Below are 26,156 nucleotides of genomic sequence, written 5' to 3'. Positions count from 1 at the left end.
TGATTTTGGACCAGTTACATATTTCAGCCTAACCAACCTCACAGGGTTGTTGTGCAGATAAAAAGGAGGAGGGAATAATGAAAGCTGCTTTGGTCCCCACTGTGGAGAAAGACTGTAATTTTCCTAGGTAGAGGCTGGGGGGTGGAGATGGAAAGCAGAAGACGGAGAGGCAGATAAAGGTACGTTGGCTGTTGGGTGGGAAGGAAATAGGGTTGCCAACTCCAGATTGGGAAAATCCTGGACATTTGAGGGGTGGAGTCTGGAGAGGGTGGGATTTGAGGGGAGGAACTTTGGACTGGTGTAATGTCATAGACTCCACCCTCCAGCCATTTCCTCCACGAGAACCACCATTGCCAGCCTCCAGGTGAGGACTGGAGATCACCCAGAATTACAACTGTTGTCCAGGCAAAAGAGATCAGTTCCCCTGGATAAAATGGCTGTTTTGGAGGGTTGAGTCTATGGCATCATACCCTGCTGAGGCTGCTTGCCACCCCAAGCCTCACTGTCCCATGGCTCAACCCCCAAATCTCCAGGAATTTCCCAACCTGGAGCTGGCAGCCCTAAGGTGAATTGATCTCTGTAGCTGGGAGATCCATTGTGATTCCCAAAGTATGCTGATGACACCCAGCTCTATCTGATGTTGGGTGGCCAGTAGGACTCCAGACCAGAAGATCTGGACCGGGCTTTGCAAGCTGTGGCTGGTTGGCTTAGACTGAGTTGGCTGAGGTTGAATCTGGCAAAGACTGAGGTCCTGTGCCTGAGTCGGGGCAGTTCGTGGGTAGGGATCCCACTACCGACCTTTGGGGGTGCCACTGGTACCAGCGCCAGAGGTGAGGAGTTTGGGAGTGCTCCTGAATGCCTCCTTAACAATGGAGGCCCAGGTAGCAGCCACTGCTAAGTCGGCCTTTTACCATCTTCGGCTGATTAGGCAGTTGGTTCCCTGCTCGACCACGCCGACCTAGCAACAGTCATCCATGCAATGGTCACCTTGAGATTAGACTACTGTAATGCTCTCTACATGGAGCTGCCCCTGTCACGGATTCGGAAGCTGCAGCTAGTGCAGAATGCTGCACCAAGGCTGTTGACGGGTGTCCCCAGGTGGGAGCACATCCAGCCTGTGCTGAGGACACTGCACTGGCTACCAATCTGCCATACTGAATCTGCTTCAAGGTGCTGGTTCTTACCTTTAAAGCCCTATATGGCCAGGGTCCGACATACCTACAGCCTTTCCCCGTATATCCCCCAGAGAGCACTACGGTTGGGGTCTCAAAATCGATTGATCCTCCCTGGCCCCAAGGAGGCTAGGCTGGCTACCACCAGGGCCGGGGACTTTTCAGTGGCGGCCCCCTCCTGGTGGAATGAGCTCCCGGAGGAGATCAGGGCCCTGCGGGAATCTGCCACAGTTCCGCAGGGCCTGCAACCTGGAGTTCTTCCACCAGGCGTTTAGTTAGGGGCCGCCACTGTTTTAGAGCCCTGGCTCTTGGTCTTGATATTGAGCCGGCGCCGCAGGAAACCATGAGCAGAATAACATCTGGGGAGTGGAAATTTATTCTGAAAGCGAGCCATCTTGGTTAATTAATTAATTAATTGCCGTCAGCACTTTGTGAATTTGTATCTGTTTTAACTGTGGTGTGTTTTTATATGATTGTATGATGTTTTAACTGTATGTACGTTTGAGTGGAAGCCGCTCTGAACCTGCTTTGTGGGGAGGGTGGGGTATAAATGAGACAAATAAATAAATAAATAATTGTTGGTTTGAGCACAAACATAATTTCAGTCTTCTACTCTGTCACTTCAGCGGTATCAGCTTCCCTTTATAGCAGAGGGATTTGTGCTACCGCAGTAGGGGCACAGCATACTTAAGTAGAGCTGTGTTCTCTGCTAAACACATGCTGTGTTCAATACTGGTCTGCATTCTGCTCTGCTCCACAGTTCAACCAGACTATCATCACAGCAGCTTTGTCAGTAGGTATGCTACCCAGAGTGTTTTGGAATTTAATTTGTTCCATGGTAAGCCACCAGACAGCTATGCCTTCAATAGATGGCACAAGCACAATTGTAGTGTATTTGTACAGAAATCACAGCATTTCATTACAGATCACTCCAAATCCAACAGATGGAAAGTGATGCACATGTCCAAAGAGAGGCCTCTCTCCCAATAGACAGAATGAAGACAGCATACATGAATGAGTCCCTTCCTACCCAGGAGCTGTGGTGGCTCAAGTGGTTAAGATGCTGAACTGCAGGATGTGGAAGGTCAGTAGTTCAGCAGTTCGAGACCCGAGTTGCCGCATGATGGAGTGAGCTCCCGTCTCTAGTCCCAGCTCCTGCCAACCTAGCAGTTCGAAAGCAAGAAATTGCAAGTAGATAAATAGGTACCACTTTGGTGGGAAGGTAACAGCATTCCGTGTGCATTGGTGTTTAGTCATGCCGGCCACATGACCACGGAAACGTCTTCGGACAGCGCTGGCTCTTCAGCTTTGAAACGGAGATGAGCACCGCAACCATAGAGTCGGACTCGACTGGCTTTTGAGCAAGCGAACCTTTACCCTATCTACCCAGTCTATTGACAGGCTGAAATGGAACAGGCAACTTGTTATACCAAGGGTGTCAAACTTAAGATCTGTGGGACTTCCCCCTCCTGTCTGCCAAAGTTCCCAGCTCCCTCTGTCTTGCCTTTGCCTGCTTTGGCAGGAAGCTCTTCTGGGCTTGCAAAGTTACAAAGAAAATACGGAATGGATTTTTCCATTAAGGTCTCTGCACCCAGATAGACCACTCTGAGAGTGTTTCCAGCAATAGAAACAGTGCTCTGGCCCCCAGAGTAGAATGACGGTCCCTAGCAATAGAATCTATGTCCTGGGACTGGAATGACAGGGTGCAGAGTGGAATGACAGCCCCTGGGAGTAGCAGCAGCATTCTGGGAATGGAATTCCACTCTGAGGGCCCTCATTCCAATCCTGGAATGCTTCTGCTACTCCCAGGGACTGTCATTTCACTCTGGTGGCTGTCATTCCAGTCCCAGAGTAGTCTATCTGGGTCCATATCTTCTTTGCAACTTTGTCTGTGCTGCAATGTATTTCAGAGGCGGGGAGCTCAAGAAGTTTCTTTCCAGTGTTTGTACAGTTGAAGCTGTTGCTTGCTGGAGTTGTCTCCTTGAAAATACAGGGTTGATGTTTTGAGCCAGCTTGTCTCTGCTGAATGGACCTGAGAACGGGCGCCTGAGTGAGTACTCTAACCTGGGAACTGATAGCCAAAGGGTGACATTACACTGGACAGCCACTGCCACTCTGAGTAGACCTGGGGGGAGAAGCTTGCAATACCCAGCCATTTTATGTTCCTATGTTCACAGCATTTTATATTTTTAGTTTCTGCTGTGATCCTTGTGTTTTTTCTTGATGATTTATTTTTAAAATTGTATTGCCAAACTCCACTATTCCCCAAGTTTCCATTTTAGGGGGGAGAAGGTTTGGGAGGTGTCAGTTATCAAAGACTGTTAAATAAAGAAAATATCTCAAGAGTTTTAAGCATATTTGTATTTTAAGAAAAAAATATTTAATTGTGTTTGTATCTTTTATAAGGTTTATATCTCTGCTACCTGTCGTTACATTTTATGACAAACATTGCCTGGCCACACAAAGTCACATTTATGTCAGATCCAGCCCTTGTAACAAATGAGTTCGACACCCCTATGTTATACTTTCCCTTCAACCTACTGGGTAATAAGAAGTATATTTCCCCATACAGCTACTGGGGAAAGGGGGGAACTGTTACCTAACTCTTACTTTCCATCATTTTAATGTTGGAGCCACTGCTACCATAAGCAAAAGTTTTCCCACTCTGACTTTTGCCAGCTGAGTAGCATTCTTCTAACCTACGCCTGAATGTTAACTGTCTAGTGCTGAAGTTCAATTGCCCTATAGTGCTGAATGATGAAACTTTGGGGATAGGTCAGCAAGAAGCCATTCAGTTATGCTTGAACATGAGTAGTATCATGTAGATGAAAGATATTCTTTCTTTTCTCTTCCCCCACCCCACCGTGCTGTACAGAACCACTGTGTGGGAGTAGATACAGTAAGGTGCTAGTAACATACATCACAGTCTGTTAAAGCTACTATTGTTATCTATCATTAACTATGGATTTGCTCCAGACAACTCTTTAGGGTTCTATTTTCTGGTGCTTCTGGCTTTAAAACATGCTTCAAAATAATCTGTTTCTAAATAGGGATATCTCTACAATGATGTTAACAGTAATCAACATATGAGGCCTAACACCTTGCTAGTTTGGTTAATGTCTTTAAGTACTTGCATATTGGCTAATTAATACTGCCTGCAACATTCAAGTACCTAACAGTGAAAACTTGGGATGATGCAGTACAGGAACACTCTTCATTATTTCAGCTGAAGCCAAAAAGAATTTTATGTCTGCAGGGCCATCATACATTAATGACATATATGGGAAGGAGCATTTAAATTATTCAGGAACAGTAGGAATGCAGATCCAGCAGTTTTTAAATTTCTCAGGTGCCGTATGGGGGTGGGGGCCCTCTCAGGCAACAACACACACGCACACAAGCAAGCTCAGCTCTCCAGTCACTTTACTGATGAAAACCAGTAACATTTCTTTCGGTTTGTCGCACATACAACAATGAAACTTTCTATGCTTAGTAGGAAATGTAGCCACTCTTTTACATGATCAGACAAGCCTTCAAAAGGTATATTCACCAAGTCTTCCAGGGCAATTTTAGCAATTATAAACATATAAACAATCAGCTTCCCCTAAAAGCACCAAAGAGACCAGAATTAGGCATAGAGCAAACAGAATCCATATGCCAGTGTTTACAGACTAACAACAATGGTGCCAGTGTTCAGAACTGGCTTATTCTATTTGTTGTTTTAGTTGACAGCTCTTGCTTGAGCACCCATCACCATAGCAACTCTCTGCACAACTCACAATGCACCCAAAGGAACTGAGCGCTAAATTAACTTATTGCATGTCACCAATGAGAAATGACTGTTCAGAGGTAATTTTCTATACTAATATGTAATAGAGTTAACTGTCTAAATTGAATTAAATTAATTAAATGCCACTCCCAGTAAATCAGATCGAATTACATCAATGTTAAAATAAATTAAATGTTCTATTAAAACCACTAATAATATTATGCTATTACTTCATTCAGTCAAAATTCTGTACAGTTGATTTTAGACACAAGTATGCTTTTGACCAAGCAGCAAAGTAACGAACTTGAATGGACTACGTTTGTTACAACTTTGCTCATAGGAAGTTATGGCAAGGAAAAGGAAAGTTGCTTTCAGTGAAGCCATTCAGGCTGTAGTATCTTTCTTTGATATTTCATGTAAGCTTAAATTCAGTCTTTAGTATTTCTTGTGCCACAACAGTAATCTTCAAAAGCAATTTCTATTTAGATATGGGAGAGGAAATCCCTTCTCTCATTTTAAAGCAACACCCCAAGGAAAAGAAGAAAAACACAAAGTTACGAGAGCTGCCAAGAAACATTTAAGAGGGAATTATATGCAAACTGCAAAAAAGAGTTAGAGAAAATGTTCAGGCTGCTAGAAACTAGGCATTAAAGGGAAATATTTATTGTTGGTAAAGGCAGAATCCCAGTGGTATTTACCCAGTGGGTTGTATCCTATTGCCACTTATGGCCAAGGACAGTGGACTCTGTTGACACACCTACACCTCCTGTAGCTGCCTGCACTGATAGCATACAACCCAATACCGGTTTCCAAGTTGTATATTAGCACTCCATGAAACACCTTGGAGTCACTATGGACAATATTCTGAAAATCATCTGCTTAAGGCACTACAGCATCAAAAAAGACAAACAGATGTTCAGAATTCTTAGGAATAAAACAGAAAATATCATGGTGCCCCTGTATATCTGCACCTGGAGCATAATGTACAATGTGGTCATTCCATCTCAAAAAAGGCACAAGAAATAAAGAGCAGTAAAAACTATCAAGAGTACAGTATGATGTCCAGTCAGTGAAAAGAAAATGCCTGTTTATCTGAACTATTCTGTATGAACAATGTAGAACAGGAATTAAAGACAAACAGCAGAGGGAGCACACACTATTCTACTAACAGAAGTATTACTCAAACAGGAGGAATTTTCATTAAACATTTAGAAGAGCTGACATTTCAGTAAAGGAAAAATGTTTACAATCTTTGAAAAACAATTTAAAATTACTAAGAGATCATTTTGGAACAAATTTATAAGCACGCCTTTGCAGATAAAACAATTGTCTTTTAATTCTGCTTTTCTTCAAAGAATCAAGCACATCATGGGTTTAAGGTACTATTAATATCTGAAACTTGTGTAAAGATGAGAACATACAAAATGCACTACTTTGTTCTTACATTTACAGTAATGAAATAGAGGCTTAGAAGTGGCTGCTCTTCTGACATTTTGTGATAGCTATAGATACTGGACTTTAAAATGTAATTGATAAGGTAAATGTGTAAAGGGCAAATGCATACATGAATAAATGCACTTGCCTTTAAAAATACATGGACCTGGTTCCCATGTTCGTGACTTTACAAGTAAAATGCAGCTGTTTGTTTATATATATATCCTTCAGTATTGACAAAATATAAGTATATTTTTGTTCTATTGATACCTGTGTACAGTGGGATGATGGCCCAAGTAGCACCACACAACAATAAACTCTCCCTGTTACCGTAAGAGCACTCTTCTTGGCATAGCATGCAAGAGAAGGAGCCTAACAATTTCCTAGCTTGTTCTCATGTACATTCAGCCTACTTTTGCATTTGTAATACAAGCATCTAAAAAAATTGCAATCATATGATTGTGCTTGTACATTAATATACAGTATACCCTCTGCTCTTCAAATATTGCAACTAACAGGGGTATAGTTATGAGAAGCTGCCCTTTGTGTACAGTAATGCCACTGAGTAGACCCATCATTAAAGCCCACCTGCCCTCTTGCAAGAATAAAATGAGTTTTCCAAAAACCATTGTGATTTCTAAAATTTTACCATTTGGGCATATCACAGCTGTTGCGGCTTAATAAAACGCACTAGGCAAAGCACATTACAGGAGAGAAGGTCTTTTAATGCACAGTGAAGTATACACAGTGGGCAGATAAATAACCATAAAGCAGCAGGAAGCTTGATCACAACTACCTTAACTACTGTTACATAGTTGGGCTAAATTTATATTCTAGCCAGCACAGTGCTATTCCGTGAGGCTGATTTTGCTAAATAACCTTTTGGCTTGGTACAGAACCAGAAAGCCTTCTCTGCAAATCACTGAAACTCAAATGAAGACATGTTGGCCCAGTTTTCACTTAACTCATTTCTTCAAATAAAACAGAGGAAAGATAGAAACACACAAAAACGTAGCCCGTACCAGGTTCATGAAGGATTTGAAAGAAATGAGTTCCTAAATCTACAATTCCTATCCTACCACGAGGTAATCTAGATTAAAGCTTTAAATGAAATTGGCATGGGGCAATGATTATCATGTCTTCCAAAACGGTGCCCTCATTTAAATGTTAAGCATGTGCAAAACTGACAAATCAATCTGCAATGGGGTACAATGTGTTACCTCCCACTAGAGAAGATGAGCATCCTGTACATTGCCCTCAGTAGTGAGAAGAGAAAAAAACAGAGGGGGAGGCAAAAGGAAGAAGAAGCAATATAAAATCGGTTTACACAGAGTCTGAGTAAAAGAATACAGCACGGAACATTCAATATGCTCTGAAAGAACCAATTTAAAGTGACTCCCCAGGACTTGGACAAATCCAGAACTATTTTTTACTTATCTTTTTAACATAATGTAAATTGGTTTCCATCAGAAATGTGAGTACAGATAGTTGTGAAAACAAAATCAAATCAGGTTTCTTGCTTGTAAGTGCTATTCAAGTAGCCATATGTGCAAACACGTCTTAAACTGATGCCGAGGAGCCCCTCCCCTTGAAAGCGGAAACGTGTTTTCCCTCTATACATGCTTTGATGAGTGGAGCAAGTGCTATCCCATTCAGTTGCTGCATGACCACTATGGAAGTATTCTACACAATATGCACATCTGCAGTGAGAAACAAAGGCAAGTCACATGACTTCACCGATCAGTGAGTAATAACTACTCAAGGAAAAAAGAGTTACAAGTAAGCAACTTTTTTTTTTCTATTTTTGGTCTCTGTGCAGGCACACGAGAGGCTCGAACAAGAAAGTCAGTGTCATAAGGCAAGGCTGGCCCTATCAGAAATAGCATGAGACCACACTAAAGCCCAAGACATATTGCTTAAAGATATTGATGGATTGGCCAGGTAGCTGAGTTGCAAAGATCTGTCTGAAAAGTGCATTCAGCATTCAACATAACCGTCTGAAAAGTGCATTCAACATAACCATGGTTCTCATGGAATGTTCTCTAACAACATATGGAATAAATTGCCCTCCCTCTCAGAATGGGGAGGGGGAAGCAGGAGAATAACTAAGGAGAGGGATATTAATTGGGAGGAAGTTCTGTAATGAAGTTCTATAACAAAGAAACATCTATAACAAAGAAACATCCATTTGGAGAGCCTACTCAGTATTAATCTTTGTTTCTTTGTGTCTATACTTCTAGTTTCAGCTGAAGTAGAGGCATCCTTGGGAAATCAGAAACCAGATGTAGAACCACTTTGTTCCAGTGGATGTGGTGATTCAGTGAACCCAGGGAACATAGGTTACTGGTCCTCCTAGTAGAAATGACAGCTACCTGTGCTGAGACTGCCTCAGCTAGCCATGGGTTCAAAGCATTTTCATACTAACTGGGCAAAGATAAGAACAAACTTCAAGAAACTGTCAGAGTTGCTATGGATAGTACTCTATGAAGGCACATGGCATGTAAGATTCTTATTTTTCTGTTTGTCTATTTTAAAATTGGATTTACGAGGCCGCCCTTCTCTACAAGCAGGGGCTCAGGGCAGCTTACAACAAAATAGTATACAAAATACATTAAGTTAAAAATAACATTAAAACCACCTAAAAGCAGATCAGTAAATAAAGCAATACACACACAGAGAGAGATGGCCGGGGGGTGGGGGAATTCAGCTCCCCAGCCTCCTTGACCAGGTGGGGGTCAGGGCTGAAAAAGCCCTGGTCGTGGTTGAAGACAGCCTTTCAGGCTGGGGACCAAAAGTACGTTCTTATTCCCTGAGCAAAATGCTCTTCCAGGGGCATAATGAGAGAAGCAGTCCTGAAGGTATGTAGGTCCCTGACAAATAAGGGTCTTAAAGGTCAGAACCAGAACCTTGAACCTGATCTGGTGCTCCACTGGAAGCCAGTGCAGCTTGCACACCACAGGTTGAATGTGTGCTGCCTGGGAGGTCCCAGTAAGGACCCGCGTGGCTGCATTCTGGATCAGTTGGGGCTTCCAGGCCAGGCACAACAGTAGGCCCAAGTAGAGCGAATTACAACAGTCTATCCTGCAGGTGACTGTTGCATGGATTACCATGGCTAGGTCAGGGCAAGACAGGTAGGGAGCCAGTTGCCTAACCTGGCATAGTTGGAAAAATGCCAGTTTGGCAACCTTCGCAACCTGGGCCTCCATGGATAAGGAGAAGTTCACAGTTATGTCCAGGCTCTTGACGGTCTGTACCGATGACAGAGGCACACCCTCAAGAGTCAGAAGATGGCAACCAAAATGAAGCTCCCCCCCACCCACCCAGCCACAGAACCTCTGTCTTACCCAGATTCAGTTTCTGCAGACTCTGCTTTAACCATCTCACCACAGCCTCCAGACCCTTGGCTAAATTCCCAGGAATGGTATTCGGCTGCCTGCCCATCAACAGAAATAGCTGGGTGTCATTAGCATACTGATGACACCACAGCCTGAAGCTCCACACTAATTGGGCGAGGGTGTGCATATAGATTAAGACATCAGGGAAAGAAGTGCCCCTTGAGAAACCCCACATTCCAGCAGGTATGTTAGGGATATTGTCCTTCCCAGCTCCACCATCTGTCCCCAACTGTGGAGGAATTAGCTAAACTACTGCAAAGCTATCCCACGGATTCCAGCATCTGCAAGGTGGTGAGTCAGTAGATCATAATCAACTGTGTCAAACGCTGCTGTAAAGTCGAGTCATATCAGAAGCGATGACCCGCCCTGATCCAGCTGTCTGTGAGGGCAACCAATGCTGTCTCTGTCCCATAGCCAGGGCAGAAGCCGGATTGAAATTGGTACAACACCCATCATCCAAGAATTTCTGAAGCTGTTTTGCCACCACTCTCTCAATTACCTTGCCCAGAAATGAAAGATTCGACTGGGCAGTAATTGGTCAAATCCATAGGATCCAGATTTGGTTTTTTCAAGAGTGGTACAACCACTGCCTCCTTCAGCCCCTCTGGGAAAATTCCCGAACACAGGGAAAGAATGACAATATTTTCCAGGGGGCCTCACAAACTCTCGCCGCTGGCTTTCACCAGCCTTGAGGGGCATGGATCTAAGAGGCAGGTGCTTGGCCTAACAGCACCCAGAATTCTGTTTACATTGGCTTGGGAGAGTCGGCTGAAGGTATCAAAGACCAAATCCAGAGATGGCCAAGGGGCCGCCAGTTCCCATCAGTATATCAACTCTGGCTGGAAGGTTGTGGCGGAGTGACAAGACTTTATCTGCAAAAAAGCTCACAAATGCCTCACAGCTTAAAGTGACTCACTGTCAAATTTGCTCTAGTTGTCTAAGCTTTCTCTTCATTCCCCTAAGTTCCACAGTAGACCAGGGGGATATTTTTGATGGGGATGAAGAGGATATCAGAGGGCAATTTTGTCAATGGCTTCAGAGAGCTGGGCATTCCAGTCCTCTATCAGCTCATCTAAGAAATCACCGGAGGGCATCAGCTCCCGCAGAGCATTCTGGAACCCAAGTGGATCCATTACTCTCCGTGAGTGAGCAAAAAAAATATTTTTATTTATGTATTTATTTTATTAACTTTTTTGATCACCTAATCCCCAAGGTGTGGGGCTTTAGGCGATGTACACATTTAAAAACAATAAAACTATATAGTCATTATCAAAAATATGTACTACAGTAGTTAAAAATCAACAAGCGAAATTCTGTGAATCCCTCCGACCAGTATCGTCTCATGAGTATGGGGGGGGAGGGAATTAGAGATGTTAAATCCTTCAGGGGACAGATATTCAAGAAGGGTGGCAGCCATGATGTAAACGGTCACTATCCTCAACCAAATGCCTGGCGGAACATCTGCCTTGCAGGCCCTGTAGAATTGCATACAATCCCGCAGGGCCCTGATGTCATTTGGCAGATTTCCACCAGGTTGGGGCCAGGGCAGAGAAGGCCCTGGCCCTGATCAACGACACCCAGATATCTCTAGGGCCGGGGACCACCAGCAAGTTGTCCTGTGAAGAAAGGAGCGCTCTCCTGGGGGTATATCAGAGAAGGTGGTCCTGTAGATACATTGGTCCCTGTCGCCTAGACAGGGGGTGTAGGGACACCCAGCTGGACCGTCAGGGCACAGTGATTTGACCATGGCACCAATGTTTTGACCATCAGATCCATATCAACCCCCAACCCAAAAATCAGATCCAGCGTATGGCCTGCTTGATGCGTGGGCGCTGATATAACGTGGGTGAGCCCTAGTACTGCCATGGACGACACTAGGTCCACTGCCCGCTGCGAGGAGGTGACATTGGTGTGGACATTGAACTCTCCGAGTATAATAAGACTCAGGAACTCCAATGCCCAGCCAGCCGCCCACTCAAGCGGGCTTGGGAGGCTGTTCACTGGTTCACTGGGCAGACAATATACCAGAAATACAACCAAACTCACCTCAGAGTCCCACACAAGGCCTACACAATCAATGCCAGGCTCTTTGGGGGACAGGGAGTGCCCTAAAGGAAAAGCTCTCACAGATTAGCATTGCCACCCCATGTACCCCCGCCCCACTGTTTCAGACTGATGGAGGACTGAGAAACTTGTGAACTACATCTGATATATTCCAAGCTCTATGAAGATATAGCCAAAATCTTCTTCTGCAGTGCTCATGGGATAAGAAGAATTTTCCTGCTCAAGATACCTGCAAAACTGACAAGATATCCACTCACATGGATTGTGACCAGAACTTGCCCTGTGATATGGTCATTAATGCCACAAGTGTATTGTGAGGCCACAAAATGTCTTGAAACCCTTACACCCCTATTTGTTATTACACAGACAGCTGTACATATGAACAAAAGAGAAGCCAATGGCGGATCAGGCCATGTAGATGTGGTATGTATCCAAGAGACACACATCAAACATTCAAATAAAAAACATTTAAATGTTTAAAAAATCGGAACTTTTTTTTTTTTCAGCAGATAGACATTGGACAAAGAGTAGCCACATATGTAAAAGATCATCTACACCCAGAATTGATATATGAATCAGAATACGGAAGCGTTGTGATAGTTAAAATACAGAGACGAACCAAAGCAACTTTGATTGTTAATATATATGCACCAAATCAACAACAGGAAGAATTTTTCAAGGACCTACAGAAAGTTATCGCAAACCAAACCTATGATGAATTATGCATTATTGGAGATTATAATGCAGTGTTTGCCAAAAGTATGGACTGAAGGAGACAAGGGTTGAAACTGAAGAAAGGTAATGAACTACCAAACTCCTTCTTACAATTAACAGAAGAACACACGTTAGTAGATGCTTGGAGAGTTAGAAACATTAACAAAAAAGGCTATACTTTTTTTCTGCAAGACACAAATCATGGTCAAGACTGGACAAGGCAAATACAGTGAATGATATTATAGATGCAGAAATTTTACCAATGACTTTTGCAGACCATAATCCTTTGCTTTTGACTTTACAGGACACACCGAGGAAAAATAGATGGACAATGATCTTATGACTATTAAAAGATGTAGAACTCATCACGAGAACCAAAGTAGAATTTCAAGAATTTTTCAAGGTAAATAAACAACCAGAGTCTTCTCAAGATATAATCTGGGATGCTTTTAAAGCCTATGCAAGAGCATGGTTCATTAGACAAAATGTCTGGTCAAAGAGGAAAAGAAAGCAGAAATTTAGCCAGATTGAAGAGCAAATTAAAGAGGAACAAAAGATGCATTCTTAACCGGTAACAGAACAGAGGAGAATAAACATTAAAAACCTACAACATCAGCTTAACTGTCTGTTAACACTAGAAATAGCAAAGGAAATTATGTATGCAAAACAAAACTATTTTGAAAATGCAAATGCTAACCTACTAGATGGTTAGCATATAAATTATGAAAACAAGCTGAAAAGAAACATATAAAATTACTGGAAAAGGTGAAGAGAAAAATACTCTTAAAGAAATAAAGGAGATTTCAGAAGGGTTTTATAGCAACCTATATTTAAAAACAAACTCCAATCAAGAACAGATCAGTGGCTTCTTATAAAAACATAATAAAAAGGAATGTACAGAAGACCAAAGGAAAATGTTAAACGAACCAATCTTCTTTTCAGAAATAATAGAAGCCATCAAAAAACAGAAAAAGAAGAAAACCCCAGGTCCAGATGGCTTACCCGCTGAATTTTACCAGGTATTTGAAGACCAAATAGCATTACGTTTGAAGGACACCATACAAAGTATATATGAACAAAAGAAATTACCAGATTCATGGAATCAAGCACTGATTATGTTAATACATAAAGTGGATACAGATGGAAGTGAAATCAAAAACTATATCTCTTCTTAATGTAGACTACAAAATATATGCTTCTATTTTGGCAAATAGATTGAAAAAGGTCCTGATTAAAATAATCCATCAAGATCAAGCGGGATTTTTGCCAAAGAGATAAATGAGAAACAATGTAAGAACTATTTTGAATGTATTAGAGTATTTTGAAGCACATCCTGAAAAACAAATGGCATTATTATTTTTGGATGCAGAAAAGGCCTTTGACAATCTTAATTGGGCTTTTATGTTGGAACAACTGCTGGCCTGGAAATGTGGAGAACACTTTTGCAATATGGTAAAAGCAATATATACAACACCATCAGCAAGAATCATACTGAATGGAGATCTTACGAGAAATATCAAACACTATTGTTTAAAAAACTGTACTAAAGAGCAAGAACAACATATACAAAAAATGTCAGAAATTGAAGTAGAGAAAAAGATTAAATCTAGGTATAATAGTATCCAACAGATGCAGTTCTTTGTATAAAGATAACTATATGAAGCTACTGATAGAAATCAAAAAGGATCTAGAAAGCTGGAAACATTTACAATTATCACTCATGGGAAGAATAGCAACAATCAAAACGAATATTTTACCTAAACTGATCTTCCTCTTCCAGACAATCCCAATTATAAAAGAGCAAAATACTTTAAAGAATTAGACAAATTTACAAGGAATTTCATCTGGGAAGAAGCCAAGAATCAAGTTAAAACAACTATAAGATTCTAAAGAAAGAGGAGGGTTCACATTACCTGATTGGAAATTGTATTATCAAGCGGCAGCACTTACATGGGTGAAAGACTAGATTACATTAGAAGATAGAAGACTCTTAGAACGGAAAAGTCATGACCTAATGTTGGGTTGGCATGCCTTTTTTGGTATCAGAAAAGTGTAAACCATAAATATTTTAAGCAGCATATATTGAGAGCAGCATTAATAAAGGAATGGGAACAAGTCTTCAAATTATACTACAACAAGATTCCAAAATGGGTTTCTCCATTAGAAGCCTTTACAAACCCAAAGACATTTATAAAGAAACAGACATGGAGATATCAAGACTTGTTAGATAATCAAAATAAATTAATTCAACAAGAAAAGCTAAAAGAAAAAAGTATTAACTTGAACTGGTGGGAAAAGAGCACAAATAGTGTCCAGATATGTGAAAGATAAAATGATGGGATTCTATGATGCACCTGTAGAAATAGATAAAATCTGGTGGTGTGCTGATGGGAAATATATTAAACTCTTTTATAAAATGTTATTAGATGTGAAAATGCATGATGAGGTGGTAAAAGAAGCAATGATTAAATGGGCACAAAATATAGGTCATAACATACAACTAGAACAATGGGAAAGGGTATGGAAAGTTAACATAAAACTTACTAAAGCAGTTTCATATAAAGAAAATATATACAAAATGTTTTATAGATGGCATATGACTCCTGACAACTTAGCGAAATGGTATCCAAGTATGTCAAATGTTTGTTGAAAACGTAAGCGAAAAATTGGTTCTTTTTACCGTATGTGGTGGACCTGTGATGTTTTGGAAAAGTATTGGATATGGATACATGAAATAGTACAAAAAATACTTAACATGAATGTACATTTATACCAGAATTGTTTTTATTAAATATGATTCCACAAAATTTTAACATACAGGATTGTATATATGATTATACAAATTGTAACAGCTAGAATTTTATATGCAAAATATTGGAAAAAAGAAGAAACACCGTCAAGAGAATAACTTATTTTCCGATTATTACAGGCAGCAGAAATGGACAAATTAACCTTACAACTACATGGAAAACAAGAAAGTGACTTTGGAAGACAATGGGCAAGATTTTACAATTAGATGCAAAATTATCTTGGAGAACTCAAATCATGAATTGCAACAAAAACTTTACAGACACGGCGTAAAGGACACAGAGTCTACAAGTACATTGTAATTTAAGCTGATCTTTGAGTATAGTATCTACTCTGTTAGATAATGACTATTCTGTTTCTCATGTCTCTTATTTTCATTTCTCTGTAGTATCTTTCTATGAAACTAATAAAATCTGTTTATTTTTTTTAAAAAGTGTACTGGGTACTCCTGAGATACTAGACAGCATCTGAGTTGCTGGTATGGGCAAAAACAGTAAAGGAAAGTAGTGTGAAATACCTCTTATCTATTAGCCAGCCACCTGCCTCCACCACTGCCTGCTACCACAACAGCAAGCTTGGTTGGGAAGGAAGGCACTTCTGGAACCCTCACAGTCATTCTCATGAAGTTACTAGGAGTACTATGGAATTCCAAGCTCCTATCAAAGTGCTCGGAATTATGCTCAGTTTTGTTTTTGTGTTTTTACCAATTTACTAGTCAAATACTTAAGCCCAATTCCAAGGCAAGCAAGGATGGGTAAGTGGTAAAGCATTATCACTACAAGACATTTTCCTAGTCTGCATGAGTGAATTTAAAACTCAGGTTTTTGAAAAATATTTCTGAGATCAGAAAAACACAGGCTAAAAAAGAAAGCTTTTCTGGTATTACGATGCTAGGAAAGAAAGGCTAGGGTAAATACTTTGATATTTATATTTAAGGTTTTACAAAAAAAAAAGTTAAGATCATCCCAAAGAAGAACATGTGATGTAACAGATGGTCTTTATTCACTGGCAGTCTTGCACAGTCTTCTAACAAACTCTGTATAAAAGCAATTTCCTCTAAAAGCGGCTATAAGTTCTTATTACAGCTTATCCAATTGTAAGACCTAATTAGAGCTCACACTTTTCTCTCTGACACCCTCAGGGCAAAGAAAAGGTAAATACAGACAGACCACACTCAGAGGACAATCTGCAATTAAGGATATTCTGATGCTAGTGAATGTAAGAAAACAAAACATTAAAACAATGTGTTGCAAATGTGAATTACCAAATAACCACCTACCAGCCTTGGTTAGGGTTTCTAGGGGCAATGCTTGGTCACCCGTGGAAACCAGGCAAAGAGCATTGCATCATATCCCTGTGGAGAAGGAAATAAGGAAATACAGCCTGATGAACTGACACAAAAAAACTAAGGAAAAAGTATGTACAAAGTTCGAAAGACAGCAAACTGAAAAACAAACAGGTGGTTTCTGACACCTTACAGTTTAACAAATTTAGTCTTACAGAATAATTTACTGGATAGAGTACACTTGGTCAGATGCATGCAACAAACCAACATGACCATCCCTCTGAAATGTTGTATCTTCTTGTGTTTTTGTTTTACTAATGGTTTGATTTGTATTGTTAGCCACCTTGAAGTCTGATTTTGTTCTGAGTGAAAAGGTGGAATATAAACTAACTTTAAGGATTAAAGTGAAGTCTTTATTGGATAATTTGAGTTCCCTTGCTCACACAAACAAAGCCACTCAAGGAGTCCAGCATTGTACAGTTCATATCCTAAAGGCTCACTCCCTTCTTAACATAGCAATCTGTGCCTACTTTAATCCTGGGTCAATGCTCTGCAACTAAAGTTGAGGAAGCACTACATTCTATCTAGTCTGTACTTCAGTTGCATTCAAAGTATAATGGGATCACTTCTTTGGAAAACTTACAGATAGTATCCACGAACAGTACACCAAATTACTGATATTAAAATTTAAGTAGAAGCATACAGTAGCTCGCTTCTCTCTCTTTTCTGTTGTCATATTACTACAAGATAATGGAATTGAATACTACACCCTCTGAATACTGAAATAGCAAGGAATTCAATACATAGAATTACCAATAAGCAGAGTAAAATTGTAAAATGAGCTGGAAATGTGCTAAAATTCTATCTGACTGCTAAAAGACAAAGACTTCATAATATTGTACAAATCCCAGGACGAAGGTATCGTAAACAACTGATCTCCAGAACAGTCCGGTAAAGGTGTGTGTGTGTGGGGGGGGTTTTCCCAATTCTTTACCACCCACCAAAAGAGCATTATCCTAAAATAAGCTTATGATTCTCAGGATTCTGGAAAAAATTCTATAAAAGCTACATTTCACTGCATCATTAACATATTGTTTTAAAACCAAAGTGGTCAACAGAACTGACACAGAGTAAAACTGCAGACAGCAGCCTCACATTCTCCCAGATGAAAAATTAGGCTAAAATAAAAGACAAGAGGGTTGGAAAAAGTGTATTTGAAAATTTGGGATATAAAAAGATTTCAGCTGCTTTTTAATTAGGATCTAAAGAGTTCATCCTACTTGAATGGTTTCCAAGAGACGAGCTCCTATTTTGGCACCATGCTAAAATAAACAATACCCTGCACAGTACCTGTACCAAATATATTATTAATAATCTGACAATATTTAACAGGTTAATTATGTCCAATGAAAAAATCAATAGAAAAATGAAAGAAATAGTGCAAATAAGAAAAATGTTTACTAGTTATATCAAGATACAAATGCAAGCCCTGCATGAGTGGGATCTTGAGCAGAGCCTCTCCCCTAGAGTGTAACGACCAGATGGGTTCATGTGAAGAAGAACATTTTGGTACACTGTACTTAGACAAGATAATGGGGCAGAAATACACATTGGAGGTCTAGACTTAAACAACATTTACCATTTATTCTCTCTCTCATGGATCACTGCCTTGATGCAGCAAGGGGACTGCGTGGTTATGCTGTGGAGGGCCACCCAGGATGGACAGGCCACAGCGGAGAACTCAGACAAAACATGATCCACTGGAGAAGGAAATGGCAACCCACTTGAGTATCTTTGCCAAGAAAACCCCATGGACAGTAACAAAAGGCTAAAAGATATGACGCCGGAAGATGACCCCCTCAGGACGGAAGGAGTCCAATATGCCAGAGATCATTTCGGGGGGGAACGCGGGGGAGCGCTGTTCCCCCGGGTGAAGTGCAGGGGGGCAGGGCACATGACGAAGCCCCGCCCCCTGTTTCCGGCCGCCCCGCTTCCAGCCCTCATTCAGTCAGGAGGAGGCAGGAGAAGAGGGAGGGTAAGTTGCTTCCTCCCCGCCTCTCCCCACCCCTGCCTGCCTGGGGCCAGGGAGGGCCTTGGCGGGGCTTCCTCGCACTCCCGCTGGCCTTGCAGGTCCACCGCCGGGCCCCTGATGTCAGGGGGTGTGGCATATGCTAATGAGTTATGCTAATGAGTTCCCCTAGCTCTTTGTCTACGAAATGATCCCTGCAATATGCTACTAGGGAAGAGCAGAGGGCAAGTACAAGTAACCCCAGAAAGAATGAAGCAACTGGGCCAAAGCCAAAAGGACATTCAGCTGGGGATGTGTCTGACAGTGAAAGGAAAGTCCAATGCTGCACAGAACAATAACGCATAGGAACCTGGAATGTAAGATCTATGAATTAAGGTAAGATGGATGTGGTCAAAAATGAGATGGGAAGCCTGAAAATCGACATCTTGGGAATCAGTGAACTAAAGTGGCCGGGAATGGGCGAATTTAACTCAGAAGACCATTATATCTACTACTGTGGCCAAAAATCCCATAGAAAAAATGGTGTAGCCTTTATAGTCAATATGAGAGTGAAAAAGGCAGTAATGTGATACAGTCTCAAAAATGACAGAATAATCTTGGTCCAAATTGAAGGCAAACCATTTAACATCACAATAATCCAAGTCTATGTCCCAACCATAGACACAGAGGAGGCTGAAGTGGACCAGTTCTATGAAGACCTACAACACCTCCTAGAACTAACACCAAAAAAAGATGTCTTTATCATCATAGCGGACTGGAAGGCTAAAGTAGGAAGTCAAAAGGTATCCGGAATGGCCTTGGAGAACAAAATGAAGCCGGGCAAAGACCAACAGAGTTCTGTCAAGAGAACACACTGGTCATAGCAAACACCCTTTTCCAACAACCTAAGAGGCGACTCTACACACTGCCACCACCAGATGGGCAACACCAAAATCAGATTGGCAGTCAAAGACGGAGAAGCTCTATACAGTCAGTAAAAACAAGACGTGGAGCTGACTGTGGCTCAGATAATGAGCTACTCATTGCGAAATTCAGGCTTAACCTGAAGAAAGTTAGGAAAACCACTAGGCCATTCAGGTTTGACCTAGATCACATCCCTGATGAATATACAGTGGAGGTGAAGAATAGGTTTAAGGGACTAGATTTGATAGACAGAGTGCCTGAAGAACTATGGATGGAGGTTCGTGACACTGTACAGAAGACAGCAATCAGCACCATCCCAAAGAAATGCAAGAAAGTGAAGTGGCTGTCTGATGAGGCTTTACAAATAGCGTGTGAAATGAGTGCAATTGTGCGACAGTTTGAACATTCCTTGGCATTGCCCTTCTTTGGTATCAGAATGTAAACTGACCTTTTTCAATCCCGTGGCCACTGTTGCGCTTTCAAAATTTGCTGTCATATTGAGTGCAGCACTTTAACAGCATAATCTTTTAGGACTGTGAATAGCTCAGCTGGGATACTGTCATCTCCACTAGCTTTTTTGTTAGTAATACTTTCTAAGGCCCATTTGACTTTGCACTCCAGGATGTCTGGCTTGAGGTAAGTTGTGGTTGTCAGGGACACTGAGGCCCTTCTTGTATAGTTCCCTCTGTGTATTCTTGCTATCTTTTCCTAATCTCTTCTGCTTCTGTTAGGTCCCTACCGTTTTTGTCCTTTATCATGGCCAGCTTTGCACGGAATATTCCCTTGATTTCTCTAATTTTCTTGAAGAGATCTCTAGTCCTTCCCACTCTATTGTTTTCCTCTATTACTTTGCATTGTTCATCCAGGAAGGCCTCCTTATCTCTCCTTGCTGTTCTTTGGAAATCTGCATTCAGTTGTGTAAATCTTTCCTTTTCACCTTTGCCTTTTGCTTTCCTTCTTTCCTCTGCTATTTGTAAAGCTTCATCAGACAGCCACTTTGCTGTCTATTCATGTTCAAGATCCTACTGTCAAACTTTGCTCTGCTTAGTCTGCCATGTTGGTGGGGGAAGCGGAAATTCCTAAGGGGGGGTGAATGCTGTGTGTGAACCATGCTATCATAGAAGCTGTAACTTTTCCTGAAAAAGCCTTCCTCCCAGAGGATCGTCGTGGAATCCTTTGGTACCAGCTTGTTAGAACAGAAAACAAGATAAATCATAATTTTCATTTAATCAATGGGGGAAGTATGATTTTAGATGAAATATCCAATAACTTTCTCTCTACAGCAATATTTTTCGCAGGTCAATATTTTTTGAAGTAATTCTAGTTCTTAATGTTCTCATAGTTGCCCGTACGTAATATTTTTGGCAAACACATTTAATTAGATATATGAGAACATTAAGAACTAGAATTACTGAACACAAAAGTAAAATTAGAAATAAAAACTTTGATACAAGTTTAACAGGTCACTTTTGTCAGCAGCAATCATAAAGAAAATTATTTTGTGTTCACAGTACTGGAAAAAATACAAGCGAAATCACACAGTAAAAATGACCTGTGAAAAATATTGTTGCAGAGAGAAAGTTATTGGATTTATCTTGTTTTCTGTAAGAGTATAGTAATGTATAAAGAATAAGGTGTGAAGCTACTTTAGGAAACAATGGAATGTACTGATGTGGTAGTTCAGTAAGTAAGTAGTAGTTTATTGTGGTCAAAGATCCTTAATACAGTAAATACAGTTGATATAGCAGCAATCAGAACAATAGTAAAATAATTTCTCTTATGCAACAACATATGTTAAAAACATTAAACATATGTTAAAAACATTAAACATATGTTAAAAACATTAAACGGTTGCATCTGTTAGTTCACGCCCGGCACAATTATTTGGAACCATTCGGTCGTTAACAGAGCTGCCTCAGAGCAGACCAAATGCTAGGGAATTGGATATTGGCTGTGAGGCTTTTGCGAGCTATTTTGCAGATAAAGTCCTGCTGCTCCACCACGATCTCCCTGCCACAGTTGAGACAGTGAGCAAACTCGAGGCTCCATGCACGTCTTCTGGTTCTATTCTGGATTCAGTCCACTCAGTCTTGAGGAAGTCGACAGATTGCTCTCAACGGTATGCCCAACCACGTGCAGCCTTAGGGGCCGCCACCTCTGCCACCTCTATTATTACCATCATTGGAACAACGGGGTTGGGAGTGGTCCCCGGAAGAACTGCCATAATTCTGCATGGCACTGATGCTGCTGGACTGGCTTGGACCATCGACAGGACAATTTCACCCTAATGAAATGATCGATACCATTTTCAGAGACCATCTTGCTGTATGGAGCACTTTATTTGTCATTGTTGTGACTTAACAGCTTTTAATGTTTTCTTTGTTTTTATGCATGGGCTTGTACCCCCATGTAAGCCGCCCTGAGCCCGTTCGCGGGGAGGGCGGGGTAAAAATGCAATAAATAAGTAAATAAACAAACAACCATCTACATGTGCCCCCTCGCCCAGATTGCCCGGAGGCACAGACTAGGGTGTCATCAATATGCAGATGACACCCAGCTATATCTGTTGTTGGGCGGCCAGTCCGACTCTAACCCAGATGACCTGGAGTGGGCACTTTGTGATGTGGTGGGCTGGCTTAGACTGAGTCGATTGAGATTGAATCCAACAAAGACGGAGGTCCTGTGCCTGAGTCGGAGTGGACCGGGGGGGTAGGGATCCCACTCCTGACCTTCAACGGGGTGCCATTCGTGCCGGTGCCAAGGGTTAGGAGCTTGGGAGCTCCTGGATGTAAAAGAGGCAGTTCAAGGTAACCATATGACTAAACTCTTTTAATCTTATGCATAAGGTCCTGGCAGAGGCACATTTTTGTACCTTTCCCTCCTCAGCACTCCTCCTACTGTGAACCCCCCCCCAAAGTGATGCCTGGGGTTGGGGAATTCATTTGAACAAAAGGTCATGTATGTTTATTTGCCCTATATGGTCAGGGGCCTGCCTACTTGAGGGATCACTTTTCCCCACATGTGCCCCAGAGAGCACTGAGGTCAGGGAATCGCCTGACTCTCCCCGGCTCCAGAGGCACCAGGTTGGCCACTACTAGAGCCAGGGCCTTTTCAGTGGCGGGTCCACACTGATGGAATGAGCTCCCGGATAACATCAGGGCCCTGCAGGACCTTTTACAATTCCACAGGGTCTGTAAAACAGAGCTCTTTCACCAGGTTTTCAACTAGGGGCTGCCGCTGATGAGTGGCTACTGGTAAATGCGCCACAGACAAACGGGCCGCCGGAATACATCTTGGCCCGCATGAACAGGCCGCCGGAAACACCGATTGGTTAATGCCGTTGTCTGTATATTGTACGCTTACAGGCCAGTCAGTCTGACGTCGATACCGGGTAAATTGGTGGAAACCATTATTAAGGAAAGAATTAGTAGGCACATAGATGAACAAAACCTATTGAGGCAGACTCAACATGGGTTCTGTAAGGGAAGATCTTGTCTCACTAACCTGTTAATGTTCTTTGAGGGGGTGAACAAACATGTGGACAAGGGGGATCCAATAGATATTGTTTACCTTGACTTCCAGAAAGCTTTTGATAAAGTTCCTCATCAAAGGCTCCTAAGTAAGCTCAAAAATCATGGGATAAAAGGACAAGTCCTTTTATGGATCAAAAACTGGCTAATTAATAGAAAACAGAGAGTGAGTATAAATGGGCAATTTTCTCAGTGGAGGGTGGTAAGCAGTGGGGTACCGCAGGGATCAGTACTTGGTCCACTGCTTTTTAACTTGTTCATTAATGCTGTCATTCCACTGTGGGGCCTGTCATTCCAGTCCCAGAGCAGTGTATTTGGCACCAGAGACCTTAATGGAAGATCCAGTGAGGATTGTGAGGCACTCCAAAGGGATCTGTCAAAGATGGGTGAGTGGCGTCAACATGGCAAATGGGGTTCAATGTGGCCAAGTGCAAGGCGATGCACATTGGAGCCAAAAATCCTAAATATAAATACTTTTGATAAAGTTCCTCATCAAAGGCTCCTAAGCAAGCTCAAAAATCATGGGATAAAAGGACAAGTCCTTTTATGGATCAAAAACTGGCTAATTAATAGAAAACAGAGAGTGAGTATAAATGGGCAGTTCTCCCAGTGGAGGGGTGTAAGCAGTGGGGTACCACAGGGATCAGTACTTGGTCCACTGCTTTTTAACTTGTTCATTAATGATTTGGAGTTGGGAGTAAGCAGTGAAGTGGCTAAATTTGCGGATGATACGAAGTTGTTCAGGGTGGTGAAAACCAGTGAGGATTGTGAGGCACTCCAAAGGGATCTGTCAAAGTTGGGCGAGTGGGCGTCAACATGGCAAATGGGGTTCAATGTGGCCAAGTGCAAGGTGATGCACATTGGAGCCAAAAATCCTAACTATAAATACACGTTGATGGGGTCTGAACTGGCAGAGACAGATCAAGAGAGAGATCTTGGAGTTGTAGTAGATAACTCACTGAAGATGTCGAGACAGTGTGTGACTGCAATAAAGAAGGCCAATGCTATGCTGGGGATTATTAGGAAGGGTATTGTAAACAGATCAGCCAATATCATAATGCCGCTATATAAATCAATGGTGCGACCTCATCTGGAATACTGTGTGCAATTCTGGTCACCACACCTTAAAAAGGATATTATAGCTTTGGAAAAAGTGCAGAAAAGAGCAACTCGAATGATAAAAGGGTTGGAACACTTTCCCTATGAGGAACGGTTAAGGCGCTTAGGGCTCTTTAGCTTGGAGAAACGACGACTGAGGGGTGACATGATTGCGGTTTATAAGATTATGCATGGGAAAGAGCAGGTAGAGAAAGAGGTACTTTTCTCCCTTTCTCACAATACAAGAACTCGTGGGCACTCCATAAAATCGCTGAGCGGTCGGGTTAGAACGGATAAGAGGAAGTACTTCTTCACCCAAAGAGTGATTAACACTTGGAATTCACTGCCACAGGAAGTGGTGGCAGCTACAAGCATGGACGGCTTCAAAAGGGAATTAGATAAGCATATGGAGCAGACGTCCATCAGTGGCTATTAGCCACAAGGTATAGATAGGGACTCTGGGGCAAGTGATGCTCTGTCATCTTGGTGCTTGGGGGGGGTCAACAGTGGGAGGGCTTCTAATGTCCTGGCCCCACTTGTCCACCTGATGGCACTAGTATTTCTGGCCACTGTGTGATGCAGAGTGTTGGACTGGATGGGCCTTTGGCCTGATCCAACATTGGCATCTCTTATGTTCTTAAATCGAAATAATAAATAAATAAATAAAATTAAAAAGATTTACAAATTCCATTACCAATCAGATAAAATCAATTTAACTGCTTAGTTATGATCCCTCCACTCTCTCCTAATACAGTAGGCTAACCAACCAAATTTAGCCACCATATGAGCTATATTCCAATTTTTATCTAGCAACATAATTGGGAGGAGAGTCCCCCTACTACGCCCTGGATTTGATTTAATAACGGGATTTATAAATATCTCTCTATTGTGCTGGTATAATCTACAATCAAAAAACACATGTTCCAAAGTTTCTTCTCCCTTTCTACAAACATACTCCCTTTGCACAGTTTTATTGTATCTGGCTTCTAAAATGGCAGAGGGCAAAGCATTATATTTTAGGATTGTAAAAATTATTCTGTGGTAGTTTAAATTGGGCTCTTGCGAAATTCCAGCTGAGGCATTTGTTACCAGGTTTCACTTTGAACAGCAGGTTTACCACCTACTAAATAGATTAAGCTACATGCCCACTTTGTAAAAATTTCTATGTAAGTGCAAATGTTTGATATAATACAATTATAAAATAAAAATGGAAACAAAAGGAAACTTTTAGAAATTAGGAAAGTATTACCTTGTTTCTTACAGTGGCTTCCCATTAGAATCAACTGACGTGGCGAAGCTTAACAGTTTTTCACTTGAGGACAGAAGCTGTAAGATGATATATGTCTAAGACAGGCGTGGCCAAACTGCAGCTTGGGAGCCACATGTGGCTCTTTCACACATATTGTGAAGCTCCCAGCACTGTGGCTGAGGAAACGAAAGGGCGGCATGCCTCCCCAGTCGGTCTTTCCTTCCCCAGCCAGCATTCCCCTCCCTGGATAGGCTTGAGGGGGGGAGGAACAGAGAACGACCATTGGTACTTACCCGTGAAGGGTCCTTCTCCTCTGAGGCTTGGAGGACATCTTGTGGGTGATTCCCATCCTTCTCTAGGGAGGCAGGACTAAGTTGAAACTTCTTCCTGTTTCCTTTGGAGGGAGTCACCCTAGCTCAGTTCGGTGCTCCGCAAGCAGTAAGCTACATAAAAACTACACTTAGCAGAAATACAGTTAACAAGAACAGGAAGAATACCATAGAATTATGTAACTTGAACAGGAAAACAACCGAATCCATAAGAATAACATCTGTGTTCGGCTCTCTCTCTTTCTGCCGAATCATATACATTGATTTTATAATGTTTGATGAAAGTGGAAAGAGATGACCAAGTGGCCGCCTTACATATCTTTCACCAAAGCCCTGTTACATAGTGCAGCATTAGTTGCTGCGCTGCGTAGCGAATG

At 41.7% G+C, this 26,156-nt stretch overlaps 1 protein-coding gene across 4 annotated transcripts in view; it reads right to left on the bottom strand.

Annotated features, from left to right (window-relative positions):
• The window catches only part of TNRC6C (trinucleotide repeat containing 6C), a 285,172-nt gene that overhangs the window by 205,370 nt on the left and 53,646 nt on the right, over nt 1–26,156 (bottom strand). Inside the window, exon 1 of one of the 4 annotated variants that reach the window (XM_015427103.1) lies at nt 16,636–16,686. The exons of the other annotated variants lie outside the window; for them this stretch is intronic. The gene's annotated coding sequence lies outside the window, so the exon portion shown is untranslated. Of the gene's footprint in view, nt 1–16,635; nt 16,687–26,156 lie in introns of those variants that run through there. 4 annotated transcript variants of the gene reach the window in all.

This window comes from Gekko japonicus, unplaced genomic scaffold, assembly GCF_001447785.1.
Source record: "Gekko japonicus isolate JY-2015 unplaced genomic scaffold, Gekko_japonicus_V1.1 scaffold536, whole genome shotgun sequence".
Classification (NCBI taxonomy): domain Eukaryota; kingdom Metazoa; phylum Chordata; class Lepidosauria; order Squamata; family Gekkonidae; genus Gekko; species Gekko japonicus.
Note: the sequence above shows the minus strand (reverse complement) of the source record. Positions and strands in the feature narration are given on the sequence as shown.